Below are 18,533 nucleotides of genomic sequence, written 5' to 3' on the forward strand. Positions count from 1 at the left end.
AATAACCTGTAAAATATCTAAATTCGCAGAAGACACGACAATAAAAAATAAAATAACGCCCCATTATAATGACAGAAACTACAGTGTGACCTCCATACATTGGCAAGCTAGAGGGAAAATAGCAAAATGAGACTCAATACAGAAAAGTGTATGGGGCATCATATCAGGAATAACAACGTTCTCTCGAAGTATGTCATGAATAGTATTTTACTGTCATCCGCTGAAAAGGAAAAAGATCTTGGTGTCGTGGTACTGAAGGACCTAAAGCCGAGTGAACACTGAACGGAACGGTAAAGATTGCAAATAAGTATGTAAGACTCACAAAGAAATTTAATTTTTATTTTTTTTATGTAGGAAGGATACTGGCCAAGGGCAACAAAAATCTAATAAAAAAAAAATGCCCACTGAAATGCCAGTCCCATAAAAGGGTCAAAGCAGTGGTCAAAAATTGGTGGATAAGTGTCTTGAAACCTCCCTCTTGAAGGAATTCAAGTCATAGGAAGGTGGAAATACAGAAGAAGGCAGGGAGTTCCAGAGTTTACCAGAGAAAGGGATGAATGATTGAGAATACTGGTTAACTCTTGCGTTAGAGAGGTGGACAGAATAGGGGTGAGAGAAAGAAGAAAGTCTTGTGCAGCGAGGCTGCGGAAGGAGGGGAGGCATGCAGTTAGCAAGATCAGAAGAGCAGTTGGCATGAAAATAGCGGTAGAAGACAGCTAGATATGCAACATTGCGGCAGTGAGAGAGGGGCTGAAGACAGTCAGTTAGAGGAGAGGAGTTGATGAGACGAAAAGCTTTTGATTCCACCCTGTCTAGAAGAGCAGTATGAGTGGAACCCCCCCAGACATGTGAAGCATACTCCATACATGGACGGATAAGGCCCTTGTACAGAGTTAGCAGCTGGGGGGGTGAGAAAAACTGGCGGAGACGTCTCAGAACACCTAACTTCATAGAAGCTGTTTTAGCTAGAGATGAGATGTGAAGTTTCCAGTTCAGATTATAAGTAAAGGACAGACCGAGGATGTTCAGTGTAGAAGAGGGGGACAGTTGAGTGTCATTGAAGAAGAGGGGATAGTTGTCTGGAAGATTGTGTCGAGTTGATAGATGGAGGAATTGAGTTTTTGAGGCATTAAACAATACCAAGTTTGCTCTGTCCCAATCAGAAATTTTAGAAAGATCAGAAGTCAGGCGTTCTGTGCCTTCCCTGCGTGATATGTTTACCTCCTGAAGGGTTGGACGTCTATGAAAAGACGTGGAAAAGTGCAGGGTGGTATCATCAGCATAGGAGTGGACAGGACAAGAAGTTTGGTTTAGAAGATCATTAATGAATAATAAGAAGAGAGTGGGTTACAGGACAGAATCCTGAGGAACACCACTGTTAATAGATTTAGGAGAAGAACAGTGACCGTCTACCACAGCAGCAATAGAACGGTTAGAAAGGAAACTTGAGATGAAGTTACAGAGAGAAGGATAGAAACCGTAGGAGGGTAGTTTTGAAATCAAAGCTTTGTGCCAGACTTTATCAAAGGCTTTTGATATGTCCAAGGCAACAGCAAAAGTTTCACCAAAATCTCTAAAAGAGGATGACCAAGACTCAGTAAGGAAAGCCAGAAGATCACAAGTAGACAGAACCCATACTGGCGATCAGATAGAAGGTTGTGAAGTGATAGATGTTTAAGAATCTTCCTGTTGAGGATAGATTCAAAAACTTTAGATAAGCAGGAAATTAAAGCAATAGGACGGTAGTTTGAGGGATTAGAGCGGTCACCCTTTTTAGGAACAGGTTGAATGTAGGCAAACTTCCAGCAAGAAGGAAAGGTAGATGTTGACAGACAGAGTTGAAAGAGTTTGACTAGGCAAGGTGCAAGCACGGAGGCACAGTTTTGGAGAACAATAGGAGGGACCCCATCAGGTCCATAAGCCTTCCGAGGGTTTAGACCAGCAAGGGCATGGAAAACATCATTACGAAGAATTTTAATAAGTGGCATGAAGTAGTCAGAGGGTGGAGGAGAGGGAGGAACAAGCCCAGAATCGTCCAAGGTAGAGTTTTTAGCAAAGGTTTGAGCAAAGAGTTCAGCTTTAGAAATAGATGTGATAGCAGTGGTGCCATCTGGTTGAAATAGAGGAGGGAAAGAAGAAGAAGCAAAGTTATTGGAGATATTTTTGGCTAGATGCCAGAAGTCACGAGGGGAGTTAGATCTTGAAAGGTTTTGACAGTTTCTGTTAATGAAGGAGTTTTTGGGTAGTTGGAGAACAGACTTGGCATGGTTCCGGGCAGAAATATAAAGTGCATGAGATTCTGGTGATGGAAGGCTTAAGTACCTTTTGTGGGCCACCTTTCTATCATGTATAGCACAAGAACAAGCCGTGCTAAACCAAGGTTTGGAAGGTTTAGGTCGAGAAAAAGAGTGAGGAATGTACGCCTCCAATGCAGACACTATCACCCCTGTTATGTACTCAGCACACAAAGACAGGTCTCTGACACGGAAGCAGTAGTCATTCCAAGGAAAATCAGCAAAATACCTCCTCACGTGCCCCAACTAGCAGAGGCAAAACGCCAGAGGCACCTTCGTTTAGGGGGATTCTCAGGAGGGATGGGAGCGATAGGACAAGATACAGATATGAGATTGTGATCAGAGGAGCCCAAAGGAGAAGAAAGGGTGACAGCATAAGCAGAAGGATTAGAGGTCAGGAAAAAGGTCAAGAATGTTGGGCATATCTCCAAGACGGTCAGGAAAACGAGTAGGGTGTTGCACCAATTGCTGTAGGTCATGGAGGATAGCAAAGTTGAAGGCTAGTTCACCAGGATGGTCAGTGAAGGGAGAGGAAAACCAAAGCTGGTGGTGAACATTGAAGTCTCCAAGAATGGAGATCTCTGCAAAAGGGAAGAGAGTCAGAATGTGCTCCACTTTGGAAGTTAAGTAGTCAAAGAATTTCTTATAGTCAGAGGAGTTAGGTGAGAGATATACAACACATAAATTTTGTTTGAGAGTGACTCTGTAGTCGTAGCCAGATGGTGAAAAACTCAGAAGATTCAAGAGTGTGGGCACGAGAGCAGGTTAAGTCTTTGCACACATAAACGCAACATCCAGCTTTGGATAAAAAATGAGGATAAAGTAGGAGGGAACAGAAAAGGGGCTACTGTCAGTTGCCTCAGACACCTGAGTTTCAGTGAGGAAAAGATGAGGTTTAGAAGAGGAGAGGTGGTGTTCTACAGACTGAAAATTAGATCTTAGACTGCAAGTGTTGCAGAAGTTAATGAAGAAAAAGTTGAGGGGGGTGTGTCAAGATACTTAGGGTCGTCGACAGAAAGGCAGTCCGACCTGGGGACATTTATGGTCCTCTCCCCAGATGGGGACTCTGAGGCTGGTGTAGGAGTCGCCATGATGATTTTGAAATTTTTGAGTGAAGGGTGTGTGTGTTATTAGGTGCTTGTAGTTTTGTGTGAAGAAAGAAAGTTGTCTTTAGAGGGCAGGCTGTGACTGCCCCCTTGTGTTGTGAGACACAAAGGGAAATGTTGTGAGGTCACAGCTGGATTTAACGATAAGTTCACAGCACCCGCTGAACAGTGCTTTAGACCTCACTGGGAGTAATTATCGTTTCGGCAGGTGTCTACTGCCTCCTCCTTATATATATACTCCTCCTTATATATATACTTAAATCAGAAGGTTATACCTACTTCATATAATTTGCTCATGCGTCCTCAGTCTGAATACTGTATGCAGTTCTGGTGGCTATTTTGCAAAAAACAGATAAATAGATAACATAAATAAAATAAAATAAATGAATAAATTAATCAAGATAAATAAATAGAACGTAGTATTACTAAAATGATACCAAGATTGTAAAATGTGACTATACGAAGAATTGAATTTCCTTAGCCTGACAGATGCAGCTTGACAGGGATGTAATTGAAGTGTTCAATTTTTTTTACGGGATATATCAACTTAGACGTCAATTCACATGGATTTTTATTATGTATGGTTCCAATCTCATAAGAAGCAACGGTTTTAAGTTTATACCAGTTTCAAGTTTCTGGAACCAAAACACTTCTTTAACTGCGTTGTTAACATTTGCAACAAGCTAACATTTGAAATCACGAACAGTAGTTCGATTGAATCATGCAGAATAAATCAAACACTTGAAAGGGAATCGACAACAAACTCTTATATAAAATTAATGCTCTTGTATACACATGACTTGAATGTTAATGAAAACAAAACCATAAATGTACATAATTCGTGTCTGTTGTGTATCAATATGGTAATGTTCAGACAGAAAGACATACAGTTCACCAAAGAAAGGAAAGAAAAGCTTCCTCCTCCTCCTTTTCATTTTTTTTTCTTTTTCCGGCAAGTTTTGGTTCTAGAGGTGGGGGGGAGGAGGATTTTTTCTGTACTATCCTGTCTCTCCTTTTTTTTTTTTATAATGTAGGAGGGGCACCGTCCAGGGGCAACAAAACTGCAATAAAAAAAAGGCCCACTGAGGTGTCATTCTTCGAACAGAGTCGAAAGCGGTAGTAAAAAATTACAGGATAAGTGTCTTGAAATCTCCCTCTTAAAAGAGTTCAAGTTATAAGAAGGTAGAAATACAGAAGCAGGCAGGGAGTTCCAGAGTTGACCAGAGAAAGGGATTAATGTCTGAGCATACTGATTAACTCTTGCATTAGAGAGATGGACAGAAAAAAAGAATGTCTTATGCAGCGAAGCCATGGGAGGAGGGGAGGCATGAAATTTGCAAGATCAGAAGAGCAGTTGGCATGAAAATAGTGGTAGAAGATGGCAAGAGATGCAGCACTGCAGCGATGAGAAAAATACTGAGTCATTTAGAGGAGAGGAGTTCATAAGACGAAAAGCTTTTGATTCCACCTTATTTAAAAGAGCGATATGAGTGGAACCCCACCCCCCATACATGTGAAGCACTCTCCATACATGGACGGGTAAAGACTCTGGACAGAACATCCGGAGGGTGAAAAAACTGGCGAAGACGACTCAGAACGCCTAACTTCATAGAAACTGTTTTAGTTAGAGATGAGATGCGAAGTTCCCAGCTTAGATTACAAATAGAGAACAGACCGAGGATGTTCAGGGTAGAAGAGGGGGACAGTTGAGTGTCATTGAAGAAGAAGGGATAGTTATCTGGAAGGTTGTGTCGAGTTGATAGATGGAGGAATTGAGTTTTTTTGAGGCAATGAACCATACTAAAATTGTTCTGCCACAATCAGAAATTTTAGAGAGATCAAAAGTCAGGCGTTCTGTGGCTTCCCTGCGTGAAGTGTTTACTTCTGAAGAGTTGGACGTTAATGAAAAGACGTGGAAAAGTCCAGGGTGGTATCATAAGCGTAGGAGTGGATAGGACAAGAAGTTTGGTTTAGAAGATCATTGATGAATAATAGGAAGAGAGTGGGTGACAGGACAAAACCCTGAGGAACACCACTGTTAATAGATTTAGGATTAGAACAGTGATCGTCTACCACAGCAGCAATAGAACTGTCAGAAAGAAAATTTGAGATGAAGTTACAGAGAGAAGGATAGAAGCCATATGAGGGTAGTTTGGAAATCAAAACTTTACGCCAGACTCTATCAAAAGCTTTTGATATGTTTAAGGCAACAGCAAAAGTTTCACAAAAATCTCTAAGAGAGGATGACCAAGGCTCAGTAAGGAAAGCCAAAAGATCACAAGTAGAGAGGCTTTGATGGAACCTGTACTGGCGATCAGATAGGTTGTGAGGTGATAGATGTTTAAGAATCTTCCTGTAGAGGACAGATTCAAAAACTTTAGATAGGCAGGAAATTAAAGCAATAGGACGGTAGTTTGAGAGATTAGAACGGTCACCCTTTTTAGGAATAGACTGAATGTAGGCAAACTTCCAGCAAGAAGGAAAGAAAGATGTTGATAGACCGAGTTGAAAGAGTTTGACTAGGCAAGGTGCAAGCACTGGGACACAGTTTCGAGAACAATAGTAGGGACCCCATCAGGTCCATAAGCCATAAGCCTTCTGTGGGTTTAGGCCAGCGAGGGCATGGAAAACATCACTTATCTTAATGGTTAGCATGAAGTAGTCAGACGGTGAAGTAGAAGGAGGAACAAGTCCTGAATCATCCAGGGTAGAATTTTTGCAAAGGTTTGAGCGAAGACCTCAGCTTTAGAAATAGATGAGATTACAGTGGTGTCATCAGGTTGAAATAAAGGAGAGAAAGATGAAGAAACAAAGTTATTGGAGATTGTTCGACTCTTGACCAGCAGGGGCACAGGAAACGCAGGTAACAGTGCAGGTGTTTATTCACAGAAGGTGTGAACAGAAGGCTGGAGGTAGGTGATCTCCCGGCGCCAGGCCGCGCACTTCAACTTAACACTTATGACTGAAGCCTAGCTCGTTCACTCATACACGTATTCATGCCTCACACAAGTCTCGCTCATTCACTCGTTCACACAACTAGCTAACAACCACACACCTCCCCCGAGACATAAGGAAGATTCCTTATCTTTGTTATGGCTACCGTAACACATGAAACAAAGTTACAATGATTGAAGTACAGAAAACACGGTACATATACACAAAACAAACACAGCGTACAATGAACACGTACGACTAATCGTAGGTGCTACGGTGCCACCGCACCTGCAGTCGTCTCGGCTCCCTACGCTGTCGGCTGCTTCGACGCTCTGGTTGCTCTCGGCCACGGTGTACCCCGTTACCCTGATGCTCCGGGCTGCCGGGATGGTGGTGTTCCTCGTGACCCTGATGCTGAAGCGCTGCACCGCCATGAGCGGTGTGCTGCTCGACAGGAAGGGGAGCAAGAGGTCTGTGTGGGCGTAGGTGTCTTCTATTACGCCACATCACGCGACCGCTGCCCATCTTGATGAGGTAGTCTCTCCTTCGCCCAACAGCCACGATGACACCCAGGCGATCCCAGAGGCCTGTCGTGTGATCTTGAACGTCGACGTGGCCACCGAGGTGCAGGAGAGGGAGAGTACGGGCGGACGCGTCGTGGCGAAGTTTCGCTTTCTTCCTCAGTCGCTCTGCCTTGGCGTCGCACTCATCAGCAGCGCGCTGCCACTGCTGAGCGTATGAGCGATGATGAGCCGGGACACAGGACCTCATAGGATGACCGAAGAGGACTTGTGCTGGTGATCGCCCTTCCGCCCTCGGAGTGTTGCGCAGTTCCAGCAACCCGCGAGCGAACGCATCCTCGTCCAGGTGTCCCTGCTGTGTGGTCGTGAGGATCAGCTTCTTCACGGACTTGACCGCTGCCTCGGCGTGACCATTGGAGCGTGGATAATGAGGTGAAGATACACGATGCTCCACCCCCCATCGAGCCAGGAAGCGCCGTACCGATGAAGAAGTGAACTGCGGTCCACCGTCAGTCCTCAGGAGAACAGGCACGCCCGTGTCGGCGAACACACCCCGAAGGACACGAACGAGCTGATCAGCCGATGCTGGACGTGAGCATGCAGACACGTGAGGCCACCCAGACAAGCGATCTACATACACGAGGTATGTACGGCCTGCTGCGTGGAAGTAGTCTGCAGAAACTGACTCAAACACCCTGCTGGGTGTGTCCGTGTCCTGCCAGAGAGGTTCGTTGGCTTGGCTTGGTAGGAGTGGACGGCATAGTGAGCATCCAGAAACGACGTTCTCAACGTCTCTGTCCATACCAGGCCAGTACACCGTTTGTCGGGCCCGTCGCTTGGTGCGCTCCATCCCCTGATGACTGTCATGGAGTCGCTCTAGTGTTTCTCGGCGGAGGCTGTGAGGAATAAGAAGCCTCGGCCCGTAAACCACCAGGTCGTCGTCTACGGCCAGCAGACTGCGCACCGGCCAGTACGTACGCAAGCGGTGATCGAGGTCGTGGCAATGATCAGGGAAGCCCTCGATGATGACGTTCTTGAGCAAGCAGTACTCCCCGTCTCTTGCTGCTGCGGCACGTACCATTTCCACAGTCTGATCCTGGAGTGGTGCTAAGCGGACGCCGTCCTCATTGGTGGCAGATAACGCTGAGATGACCGCTGAGTGGAGAGGGTCGAGGTCACCAGAAGTAGCAGCATCCTCTTCCTCCACTGGGTCCTGTACTGCTTCGAAGACGCTGGGAAAGGCCTTGATCACAGCAGCAGCGTGCCCCGCACGCTGCTGTGGCGTTGGGTCGTAGGAATGAGGCCAGCTGATCACTTCTGTGGGCGTAGATAGAGGTGGCTGCGAGGCGGTCGGGTACTTGATGGAGCTGTTGCCGGTGTGCTGTTCTTCCCTGCGTAGCGGTCGGATTTGAGCCGGAAAATCTTCGGGGAGGATTCCGAGAGCGATGGAATCGTACCAGCTAAGCAGCGCCCCCTTCACCTCCTTCACCACGCTCACAACAGTCTCAGCTTCCCTGTCGCCCAGTTGCAAGTGCGACGAGAAAGTTCCTACACAGGTGAGGGGGTGATTACCGGCAGCATAAAGTCCATCACCATCAGCGGGCGCCAAGCTGGAGGGCGGGATTCCAAGGAGTGTTGCCGTGTCGAGGCCAATAACGGTCGTTTCGGCCCCAGAGTCAGGAGTCCACGTAATCTTGTCTCTTCCAGCGGGATGTGTGGCGGTAATGAGCACCTGGGGCGCAGGTCGTGCCGTCACCGTCTTTGTGTATACGCCTGATAAGAGCTGGTATACACTGGCACTGGCTCCCCGCCTCGGGCCTGCACCGCGATGAGGAGAGACAGTTGAGGAACTCCTCGAAGCTCCTCGTCGTTTCCTCACTGTCTGCTGACATACACTCGCAAAATGCCCTCTTTTCCCGCAGTTACGACACACTTTATCTATTGCCTGGCATCCCCTTTTGTCACTGCGACAATCTTTGCCACAACGATAACAGCCCGTGGGGCTTGAGCCCCCGAAACTGCCCTTCCTGTAGTTCGAGACAGCGTTCACACCATGGCTCGAAGAGTGAGAGCCGCCCCTTAGCACTGCACTACACTGGTTAGCGCTCTCTGATGCTCTGCAAATATCTATGGCGTTTTCAAGGGTGAGTTTCTTGTTTTCCAGCATGCGTTTCAGAGCCACTTCGTCTCGTGTCCCAACGACAATTCTGTCACGCAGCTGATGGTTTATGCACTGGTCGCAAAAGTCACAGAAATTGGCGATTTCCTTTACAGCACATAAAAAGTCGTCAAAACCTTCTTGCGTTTCTTGCACGCGGGAGTAGAAGTCTCTTCTATCCATGATGATGTTGCGCTGGCTTCGCAGGTACTCACACATTGCATCGAGGATGGTTCTTAACTCCGCGTCTCTCGGTAAGCTTATCCCGTAGCGAAGTGTACGGGTCCACTCGTCGTCTAGGACAGCAGCGAGTGCCGCCCTCTGCTCAGCCAGGGAGAGACAGTCTATCCTGGCGAGGGTTACGTATCCTTCAAACTTATGGCGCCACGTGTCGAACTCACGTAAAGATGCTGACGCCGTTAAGTGAGGAATGATGGTGGCGGACGTCGGGAACCTCGCGCCCTGGGTAGACGTGCTGCGGGCTGTGGTTTCGCCTTCATTGCTCGCCGTGGTGCGACTGGGAGCTTGTGTCCCCACTCTCTCCAGCAGCTGGGTTAAACGCTCCTCGCGAGCCTGACTCTGCTCCGACTGTCGCGCTAGCAGAGCCTGACTCTGCTCCGACTGTCGCGCTAGCAGGGCAGCCAGCGCCTCCAACTGCTTCTCCATTCTGCGCCGTACCCACTGCAGCCTTGTCCTGATCCTACTCACTGCGCCATGTTCGACTCTTGACCAGCAGGGGCACAGGAAACGCAGGTAACAGTGCAGGTGTTTATTCACAGAAGGTGTGAACAGAAGGCTGGAGGTAGGTGATCTCCCGGCGCCAGGCCGCGCACTTCAACTTAACACTTATGACTGAAGCCTAGCTCGTTCACTCATACACGTATTCATGCCTCACACAAGTCTCGCTCATTCACTCGTTCACACAACTAGCTAACAACCACACAGAGATGTTTTTGGCTAGATACCAGAAGTCACAAGGGAAATTAGATCTCGAAAGATTTTGACACTTTCTATTAATGAAGGAATTTTTGGCTAGTTGGAGAACAGACTCGACATGATTCTTGGCAGAAATGTAAAGCGCTTGATATGAAAGCGCATGAGATGGAAGGCTCAAGTACCTTTTCTGGGCCACCTCTCTATCATGTATAGCACGAGAACAGGCTGTGTTAAACCGAGGTTTGGAAGCTGTAGGTCGAGAAAAAGAGTGAGGGATGTACGCCTTCATGTCAGATACTATCACCTCTGTTATGCATGTAGTACACAGGGACAGGTCTCTGACAAGGAAGCAGTAGTCATTCCAAGGAAAATCATCATAATGCCTCCTCAGGTCCCCCCAATTAGCAGAGGCAAAATGCCAGAGACACCTCTACCTAGGGGATCTTGAGGAGGGATTGGAGCGATAGGACAATATACAGATATGAGTTTGTAATCGGAGGAGCCTAATGGAGAAGATAGGGTAACAGCATGAGCAGAAGAATGATAGGTTAGGAAAAGGTCAAGAATGTTGGGTGTATCTCCAAGACGGTCAGGAATACGAGTAGGGTGCTGCACCAATTGCTCTAGGTCGTGGAGGATAGCAAAGCTGGAGGCTAGTTCACCAGGATAGTCAATGAAGGGAGAGGAAAGCCAAAGCTGGTGGTGAACAATGAAGTCTCCAAGAATGGAGATCTTTACAAAAGAAAGGAGAGTCACAATGTGCTCCACTTTGGAAGTTAAGTAGTCAAAGAGTTTCTTATAGTCAGAGGAGTTAGGTGAGATGTATACAGCACATAAAAAAATAGTTTAAGAATGACTCTGTATTCGCAGTCAGATGGTGGAAAACTCGGAAGATTCAAGAGCGTGGGCACGAGAGCAGGTTAAATCATTGCGCACATCCAGCTTGGGATTGAAAATGAGGATAGAGAAAGTAGAAGGAAACAGAAAAGAGGCTACTGTCAGTTGCCTCAGACACCTGTGTTTCAGTAAGAAAAAGAAGATGAGGTTTATTAGAGGAGAGGTGGTGTTCTAGAGACTGAAAATTATATTTAGGACCGTGAATGTTGCAGAAGTGAATGAAGAAAAAAGTGAGGGGTGGCAAGATACCTACGGTTGATACCATAAGAGCAGTCCGACCTGGGGACATTTGTAGTGTTCTTCCCAGATGGGGACTCCGAGGCTGGTGTAGGAGTCGTTCTATTCATTTTGAATTTTGAGTGAAGGGTGTGTGTGTAATTAGGTGCATGTAGTTTTGTGTGAAGGAAGATAGTTGTCTTTAGAGGGCAGGTTGTTTCTGCCCCCTTGTGTTGTGAGATACAAAGTGAAGCGTTCAGTGAGATCACAGCTGGTTTAATGATAAGTTCACAGCACCCCCTGATCCAGTGCTTCAGACCTCACTGGGAGTAATTATTGTTTCGGCAGGTGTCTACTACCTAACTCTCTAACTACTAGCAGCGTAAAACAGTTACCCAAATAGCCTAGTAAAGACCTCAGGGTATGTTGTTGTTTGGACTTCCTTTGTGTATTCCTCCTCCTCCTCCTCCTCCTCCTCCTCCTCCTCCTCCTCCTCCTCCTCCTCCTCCTCCTCCTCCTCCTCTTCCGCCTATACCATCTTATTTTGCTCACCGTTTCCATAAACAAAACCATAAGGCCCAACAGATCTGCGGTTATTTGTTCTTTCTTTCTACCATTTCTTTTATGTTTTTACTTCAATCGGATCGTTAGCATTTGGGGTACTTGCAGTGTCGTCGACAGCACAACAGTCACGGTCTTTTAAGAATAGATTGGACAAGTATTCGGTATTCAACCCAGAAGTGAGAAAATATCACTATCTTACTAGAAAGCAATTAAACTCATTCAGGTGTACCTGTGAAATGACTCCTTACAGGTGTTACTGCTGGCTGCATAGCACTGAACAGAAGTATCAAACCTTTCTCTTGTCTATTTCGTCAAAAAAAAAAAAAAAAAAAAAGAGGCAGTTTCTCCGAAGTGCATGGTATTTCTTGTTCTCTTGCCAATCCTGAATGGAGGATGCGATGGATGGAGAGGAGCCTTTGTAGCCTTTGCCGTATATTATTTATTTCAAAATTTCAATATCAAATGTCACACAGTATTGCCCAAACAAACATTAAGGCTTGTGCTGCTGTTTCTTCCTTTATGCACCTCTTCCTCCTCCTCCTCGTCCTCCTCTAGCACAATACAAAGAAGCGTTGCAACCAAATTTAGATCGACTAACTTATTCAGTCACCGAGTGGTAAATGAAATGTAATGTTGACAAATACCTCACAGTGGCAGCAATAATTACAACGTCTAATATTTAGTGAGTGACGAACAACTTCGTGCGGTGAGTAAGGAAAAGGATTACAGAATCCTATCTATATCAAATTATTTAAGACCAAGTCAGCATTGCTCAGGAGTTTGTGAAAACTGCCAACAAATTAACTGATTATATTGGACGTACCTTCGAAAACAAATCAAAAAAGGTTATATTGAAACCATGTTATTTACTGGCTCGACCCCATCTTGAGGAATGTGCATAGCTTTGTTCCTTATATTGAAGGAAAATATTGAAAAGCTAGAAAAATTGAATGTGGAGGAACTAAAAATATTTCATTTCAAAACGAAGGATGTAAGGTAATCTAGTTGACTTATTTTTAGTATTCAATTGATTTTGTGACAGTAATGTAGTTGATCAATCAAATATAACAAGAAGACAAAACAGCCCCAAGCTCTCCCTCACTACACTGTACTGCGCCATTGGCCTGGAAAGAACTCCTAATTACCGTGACTCTCCTACGTTCGTCAAAGTATCATCACATAAAACCGGTGTAGACATTAAAATTTACAGCAGAGATTTAGGAGATATGAAAAGATAATCATAATTATTTTATTTTATTTTTTTTAACGGGGACATATTTTCAACATCTTGTAAAGCAGCATTGATTTTTTTCTCTCACTTAAAAAAAAAAAAAAAAATTTCCATCTGCCGTCTAAAAATTTTCAACTTACATTGAAGTCTTAGAAACGTATTTCTTCGTAGCACGTCATTATCGTGTGGAGTAAAGTTCATGTAATATTCTGTACAAGAAATGTGCTCGAGGCGATGGAAGTCAGGGACAGTCCTCGCCTGAAGATGAGATATTACATTATTGTTTACAATTCTGTACCGCGTCGCCACACTCACTGCGCCTCCTGCGTCTGTCCCCTGACCCGCGCTGGCCCTGGCGTCGTGGATATTGCATCCAACTGACCTTGTTTTTGGAAGCTTATCTTGAATCTTCCCTCCTCACTGCCGACTCGAGTGTAGCGGGCTGGCGGCAGAAACAAGCTCATCTCAACCCAAGGACGTCTTCTGCCTTGAATTTTAAGTGACGAAATTTACTGCAACGTTGTTTACAGGCTGTTCAGTAAAAGACATACTAACGTACTAAAAATGAGTACGTTTCTAATATTTTGATATAAATTAAATATTTTAAGAGGTCAGGTGGGGTTTTGTTTTGGGCTATGTTTTTTTTTTTTTTTTATAAGCAAAAAACTAGCTATGTTGCATGATGTTCAACGATCTGGCTTGGTTTTCAGGAATGTACAACAACTATGGTTGTTGTACACTTCTGTATAAATTTTATTAATGACATCAGCTTTGTGTCCTGATATTTTGACGAAGAGCTTGCATGAACACAAGAAAGCCAAGGTAATTAAAGATTCTTTTCAGGCCAGTGGCGCAGCGGCCCGTGAGACATCTGGTGGAAGCCTCTGTATTGGAGGCCCGCATTGGTAACAGACTCATCAAATAGAGCTAAACACTTCTTCATTCAGGTCGGTAATGTTTAGAACCTCCAATCTACAACTAAGGTAATACCCAACATCATAAGAAATTTAAATCAAAATACATTCGGATTTACTTAATTATGGAATGTCGCTTTACTGAGGTGGTGATGGTTGTTGAACATCGCGTAAAAGTAGTAAGAGTGATGGCTCTTATCTCTTACTCATCAAATTTCCACGCAGTTTCTTTACACTGCTCTGGCTGCAGGAAGCGGTGTATGGGGGAGCATCCTTCATCTTTGCTATCCCCTTTCTCTTACTATAGATAGTGTAGTCCCCACAAACAGCCCCGTAAGAACCAACAAGTCTGCTGCTACTTGTTCTTTCCTTGCGTTCTTCTTCTTCCTCTTCCTCTACATTTTCCCCACTCTTTTTTCCCCATATTACTTATTCAAACACATATTCATCTTCCCTGCACTTTACTAATATCCTCCTCCTCCTCCTCCTCCTCCTCCTCCTCCTCCTCCTCCTCCTCCTCCTCCTCCTCCTCCTCCTCCTCTTCCCCCTTCTCCATAGTCTCCCCTCTTCCTTCCCATCCTCATCCTTCCTTCCCCCTCCCTTTTTTTTATGTGTTATTACCTTTTTGGTCATATTATTAGGGAGTGTTATGTGAGTCTCCCACAATTACCCTTCTAGACACTGGACTCTCCTATCCCCCGCCCACCACCCCCCGGGGCCTCTGTTGTCCACCGACCAATGCAGGGGAGAAGCAGAAAGAGGAGGAGGAGGAGGGAAGGGGAGAAGCAAGAGGAGAAGAACGCGGGAGGAGGAGGAGGAGGAGGAGGAGGAGGAGGAGGAGGAGAAGGAGAAGGAGAAGGAGAAGAAAAAGAAGAAAAGCAGGAGGAGGAGGAGGAGGAGAAAACGAAGAAGAAAAAGGAAAAAGGAGGAGGATATGGAGGAAGAGAGGGAGGAGGAGGAGGAGGAGGAGGAGGGGGGAATACGTGGGACTCAAAAAAAATGAAAAGTACGAATTAAATATTTTGAGAGAGAGAGAGAGAGAGAGAGAGAGAGAGAGAGAGAGAGAGAGAGAGAGAGAGAGAGAGAGAGAGAGAGTGAGTATGGCGAATAAAAAATGCGTTGACCTGTTTGTCGAGGGCAGGTCAGTGCGGGGCCGTGAAGGCATCGCTGAGGTGAGCAGGAACTGTGCTTATTAAAGGCTGTACACTAACCTGGCGGAACGAAGCCTGTGCCCTGCATTAATGAAGGACGCGCCACACCTTTTAGCTGCAGCGGCGGTGATGCGCACTGGAGTGACAGTCCTTCCTTATGCAATCCACGGCCTGCAGCGCTAAAATATAACGTGACCAGAGTGCTGCTTTTTTGTCAAGTTTTTCCTTTTGTAATGCTCAGTTTATGCTTCCTGCTGCCCTGGATAGGATGTGCAAGTTAAGAAGGAGCCACTCGTGCATGCTGCTGTGGCTCCTTTATTACCACGCTGATGGATAAACAGCTTCCCCTGTCACCTTGCCTCCTACTCCCTCCATTCCTTTATCCCTCTGCCTCTCTTCGCCATTGCCCTTTTCCCTCCTCGTTTTCTTCTTCATTCCTATTCCTATCGTCTTTTCTTTTTCAATTTAAGTCATGCAGTGTCTCTCTCTTCCCTGTTTCTTCATCCTGCATTAGTTCGTCGCCCTCTCTCTCTCTCTCTCTCTCTCTCTCTCTCTCTCTCTCTCTCTCTCTCTCTCTCTCTCTCTCTCTCTCTCTCTCTCTCTCTCTCTCTCTCTCTCTCTCTCTCTCTCTCTCTCTCTCTCTCTCTCTCTCTCTCTCTCTCTCTCTCTCTCAGTCTCGTCAGGTGTTAAATCTGAATTAACCGCCACTCGCATGCAACCAATAGGACTTGATCGCCATCTTAATGTGGAATCTATATTTTCTTTTTATTGTCTACTTATTCATCCATTATCAGATGAAGAATCCTGAAAACTCGTGTATAATTTTTAACTTGGCACACGCAGACTAAACTTGCTTCTCAGACCTAATCCCCGTCCTCGTCCTCGCTCTGTTTTCCTCCTCTTCCTCCTCCTCCTCCTCCTCCCTGAAGGTCATCTCCCTCCTGTGGCAGACACAATAGGTGGGCAGACATGAATTTTTCATTCCGTGTTATTATACTCTCTCTCTTTTTTTTTTTTTTTTTTTTTCCGTGCGTGTTCTTATAAATTGTGCGGCAAAGGTTACAGTTGTGAGGGTGTTGCTCTCTTACACACACACACACACACACACACACACACACACACACACACACACACACACACACACACACACACACACACACACACACACACGTTCATTTTACACCACTGTAAACAAACTATTAAATCAATATTTGGTGCCTCCCTGCATATCACCCTCACGCCCACCTCACTTCTTCCTTGACCACGCCCACCCACGCCCAACCCTCCCACCACCACCACAACACCACAATAACACAGTAAGCCACTCCACTCACCAGCAGAACCCCTCTCTCAGTCCTCACCAAAACACGCCTCCACCCATGGTCCACCACCACGCCCCGCACACCACACAGGGCCTGGCCTCGCGTGGGCTGGTGTGGCGTGGGTTTGTCTGGCCATGAGGTGTTTGCTCTGAGCTGCAAGGAGACGTGAGCTAAAGGAGTGCTCTCAGTGGGCCCAAGGAAATGCCTGCCGTGTAATGTGTTGGTAGAAAGTGTATTAAGAAACTTTAACTCGTATATATCGAAAAAAAAAAGAAAAAAAATAGTAGTCGAAGAGATTTAGTAATACACTTGTAAGATTTGTTTTTTACATTTGACTTGAGACTGTTTACCTCCGTGGAACTTTCTGCGTATCAAGTCTGAGGGTCTGTAATTAAGTATAGTATGTGTTAGAGTTATCTATTTGGTCGTGAGAAAATTTAATACTTGCTTTCAAAGGTAAAATATTTGTTCAGTTAGTTTCGCAGAATTTTCATCAAGGCAAATTGAACACGTGAATGTGGCTCTTATTATTATTATTATTATTATTATTATTATTATTATTATTATTATTATTACTTATTACTACTGCTACTACTACTACTACTACTACTACTACTACTGCTGCTGCTGCTGCTGCTTCTGCTACTGCTCCTGCTGCTGCTGCTGCTGCTGCTGCTGCTGATGCTGCTGCTGCTGCTGCTGCTACTACTACTACTACTACTACTACTACTACTACTACTACTACTACTACTACTACTACTACTACTACATCCACCACCATCACCACTACCATTGTTCAATCGTAAGGAAATATCTCCTGTTTCCCGTTGACATTGGACTGAATAGCGGCTTAGACAACCTACATCAGTCTTACACACACACACACACACACACACACACACACACACACACACACACACACACACACACACACACACACACACACACACACACACACACACACACACGCACGCACGCACACACGCTGACTCATACACACACACACACACACACACACACACACACACACACACACACACACACACACACACATTTTGCGGTAGCCGAGGCTGTCATTGAAGTGGAATTAATTATAATCTCGGGTACTGATAGCAGGTGATAAGCCCCGTCACGTATTAGCTGCCATCGAATGCCGCTTATCTCCCTATGTGATGCCGCCGCCCTGCTGTGGACGGGTTGGGGAGAGGATGGTGGAGGGGGGAGACACCAGTGATTAATACGTCGCTTATCTTGAGGTATAAGACTGTGGGTATGTGTGAAGGGCGTGGAGATAGTGGAGATAAGGGTGGAAGATTAGGCAAAATTACGAGATAGGAGGGAGGTGACTCGGGGGGAGGTGGGGTGAGAGAGTAGGGGAGAGAGGGGGGTGGGTTGCTTACTGTTTAATGAGGATTTTTGTGTTGCGGAAATGTTTATGATGTACTCTCTCTCTCTCTCTCTCTCTCACTCTCTCTCTCTCTCTCTCTCTCTCTCTCTCTCTCTCTCTCTCTCTCTCTCTCTCTCTCTCTCGTAATCTGGACAAATTTCCTTTCCTATATCCTCGTGTTCCTTTACCTTCTCACTCACCTCCACGTTCCCTCCCTCCTTCACCTCCACGTCCTCTCCCTCCTTCACCCTCCACCACCTCCTCTGGATCTTTTCCTTTCTTTTTCGCTGTATGCATTCTCCTCCTCCTCCTCCTCCTCCTCCTCCTCCTCCTCCTCCTCCTCCTCCTCCTCCTCCTCCTCCTCCTCCTCCTCCTCCTCCTCCTCCTCCTACCAACTCCTCCCATCCTCTATTCTCCTTCCTCCGTGTCTTCAAGGGCACCTCTCCTCCCCCACCACTTCTCCACCTCCTACTCTCCCACCCTCCTTCCCTTCCTCCTCTCCCTCCTCCTACTCTGCAGACAGCTCTGAGACAGTGAGGCCACGTGACCACCGACGCGTTTCTACCTGTGGAGGAGGAGGGAGAGGAAGAGGAGGAGGAGACAGAGGGGGAGCATGAGGCGGAGAAGAAGGAGTAGGATGGTGAAGAGGAGGAGGAGGAGGAGGGGTAAAAGGAGAAGCAGCAGGAGAATAGTTGTAGGACCAGTTGAACTATTTGCCAAAAAGAAAAGAGGAGGAAGGAAGGAAGGAGAGAAAGAGCAAGCAGGGGGAGAAGAGAAGAAGCGAGGCAGAGGAGTAGGAGGAGTTGTAGGATAAGTGAAAAGAGGAGAGGCGGCGACACCACCTGGCCGTTGGGACGCAGCCTTCGCAACCCCACCTGTCGCCTATTCTCAGGTGACGCGCG

This window comes from Scylla paramamosain, chromosome 32 (genome assembly GCF_035594125.1).
Source record: "Scylla paramamosain isolate STU-SP2022 chromosome 32, ASM3559412v1, whole genome shotgun sequence".
Classification (NCBI taxonomy): Eukaryota; Metazoa; Arthropoda; class Malacostraca; order Decapoda; family Portunidae; genus Scylla; species Scylla paramamosain.